The sequence below is a fragment of the Monodon monoceros genome, unplaced genomic scaffold (assembly GCF_005190385.1).
Source record: "Monodon monoceros isolate NGI ecotype Baffin Bay Population unplaced genomic scaffold, NGI_Narwhal_1 Super_Scaffold_3, whole genome shotgun sequence".
Classification (NCBI taxonomy): domain Eukaryota; kingdom Metazoa; phylum Chordata; class Mammalia; order Artiodactyla; family Monodontidae; genus Monodon; species Monodon monoceros.
This window is the reverse complement of record NW_021703780.1, coordinates 37,734,431-37,737,203: the sequence shown is the minus strand read 5'-3', so window position 1 is coordinate 37,737,203 and position 2,773 is coordinate 37,734,431. Positions and strand designations below refer to the sequence as shown.

Below are 2,773 nucleotides of genomic sequence, written 5' to 3'. Positions count from 1 at the left end.
ATGGTCCATCTCTCTTTTAAATAGGTTTTATTGTTCAAAAAAATAGTTCAAGGATTATAAAAGGTTCAAAGTGAAAAATCTCATTCCTACCCCTGTCTCCCACCCTCCCATTTCTCACCTTCCCTCTCCATATAGTTAGCCATTGGTATTAGTGTTTTGTGTAACCTTTCTTCATATCTTCATGCAGATATGGATAGAGAGACTATATTTTGTCCCTTATTTACACAAAGTGGCATTATCTCTTTGTTAGGCACAACTCTTCCCCTTTAGCCTTAGTCTCCTCATTTAGAAAAAAGAGGATTGGGGCTTCCCTGGTGGCGCAGTGGTTAAGAATCCGCCTGCCAATGCAGGGGACATGGGTCGGAACCCTGGTCCGGGAAGATCCTACATGCCTCGGAGCACTAAGCCCGTGTGCCACAACTACTGAGCCTGCGCTCTAGAGCCTGTAAGCCACAAGTACTGAGCCCATGTGCCACAATTACTGAAGCCCATGCACCTAGAGCCCGTGATCTACAACAAGAAAAGCCACAGCAATGAGACGCCCACACACCGCAACTAGCGAAAGCCCGCGCGCAGCAACAAAGACCCAACGCAGCCAAAAATAAATAAATAAATATATTTTTTTTAAAAATCCCACTTGGTCATGGTATATAATCCTTTAAAAAAGAAAAGAAAGAAGAGGATTGTACCAACTCTCTCCAGGGTCCCTTCTCTCTGACATTCTCAGACGCTGGGAATGCTTCTGAGCATTGACACTTGACAATGTTTGGCCTTTTGGAAAGTCACACTTGCATGGCTGGTTTTGTTGGTGACCTCAAATTTAGAGCACTCAGGGTGTGGCTTGCAGACTCTGGTATTTCATGCTTTAAGAAAATCCAATACACAAATGTCAACATTTCCAAAGCAAATTAGGGAATGACTTTGTATTACAAACGAACCTTATATAATGATTCACCAAAGGCATCTCTTATATATTTACATATATTTATTTATTAAATAAATAATACTTGGTACAACATTCAAAAGAGTGTGCAATGCAAACTCTCTGCCTTGATCCCAGGTCACTGAGCTCTCCTCCCCATTGGCCACCTTTGTCATCAGTTTCTTGTTTTCTTCCGTATTCTTTGTATATGCAGACATATCCGTATAGGTCCTTTTCTGAGAAGAGCACTCTAAATGCAAGGCTTTGCACTTTGTACTTTTCACTGAAAAAGATATCTCAGAAATCAGGACAAGTAGAACTGCCTCATTCTTTAAGGGTTGTATAATTTTCAGTGATGGATATACCAAAATAAATTAATCTAAAAGGGGTCGTTAGGGAATTCCCTGGCGGTCCAGTGGTTAGGACTTGGCACTTTCATTGCTAGGGCCCGGGTTCAATCCCTGGTGGAGGAACTTGGATCCTGTAATAATAATAATAATAATAATAATAATGATGAAAGGGGTCATTCTTTTTTAACAGTGAACTCCATTCGTCCATGCATAACCTGATTTAATCCCTAAAGTCCTGTTTTCAGTTGCACTCTGTTATAGGAACGAGATTCTCTCAGGGTGCTTCCATTTCTGTGCGAACAGAGCAGGCATCAGTGCCTACGGACGAACTTGTGCCAAACAGAAGCTCACAGTTTTCACCTCCTAAATCTTTTTTTTTTTTTCCAACAAAAGGTCTCACATATTTTTTTCTGAGCCAACCTACTAGTGCAGAAACATAGAAACAAAGAGAAAAATCATTTTCCCAATAAAACACATCCAGCTATCCAGATAGTGATGTTTTCAGAGTGATATGGTAAGAAGCAAGTGAGTTGATACAGAATAAATATGTGTGCCATCTCATGTGCGATTCCTTATAGAGCCAGCTTGATTCTTCTCCAACGTCTCCTCTTGGAGTTGTATCTGATTTTATTACCAGTTTTCATCCGAATCCACTGGGGAATGGGACGATTCTGCTTTTGTTTCTTAGCCAGGAATTGCTTGATCCTGAAAGTCTTGTGAGAAGACATGGTGAAGAGCAGAGTCCTCACCTCCTAAATCTTAAAGTTGAATTTCAGACTGCTTCAAGATCCTCAAAGCTTAATCTCTCTTTTTTTTTTTTTTTTTTTTTTTTTTTTTTGTTTGGCCGTGCCACGTGGCTTGCAGTATCTTAGTTTCCTGACCAGGAATTGAACCCAGGCCCCACTGCAGTGGAAGCACAGAGTCCTAACCACTGGACTGCCAGGGAACTCCCCTCAAAGCTTAATCTTCCTAATTTTTAGAATAAGTTTTTCCCTCTCCTAATTTTTACAATAAGCTCCTTTCTCTCTCTCTCCACCTGCTCCTCATTACTGAAGCTGAACAAACTAATGTAGCATTTTTATTTAAGCACCGAGCTTTTGACACCTGCCTCATTCTCTGAGGCTCTGGTGACCACTAGCAGCTTTTAGCCCGGGCAGTCCCCAGCTCTGCCCTCATAACAAGAAAACTTCTCTACAGTCATACTCACTCAGTTAATATATGACTGATTGGTTGGTTGAATGACAGAATCAGGCACTATATACTCAATAAATAGTAGTATTATGATTATATCCTCTGTTTTTTTTTGTGTGTGTGCCCCAACTCAAAGAAAGAAGACATGACATCCATGAATATTTTATAATCCTAATCCTAGTTGACCTCTTATTTCACTTCAAATACTCACTTCTCTTAGTTCTGTGACATGACATTCTCCTGCTTTTCTTCCTACCTTCTGAGTTTCCTTTGCTGATTCTTCTTCCTCTACTGGGCCTTTCCCCCAAGT

The 2,773-nt window shown here is 40.6% G+C and overlaps 1 pseudogene; it reads right to left on the bottom strand.

The window, feature by feature from the left end:
- Window positions 1–1,101: 1,101 nt before the first annotated feature.
- LOC114908024 lies at window positions 1,102–2,042 on the bottom strand (annotated as a pseudogene).
- Window positions 2,043–2,773: the final 731 nt, after the last annotated feature.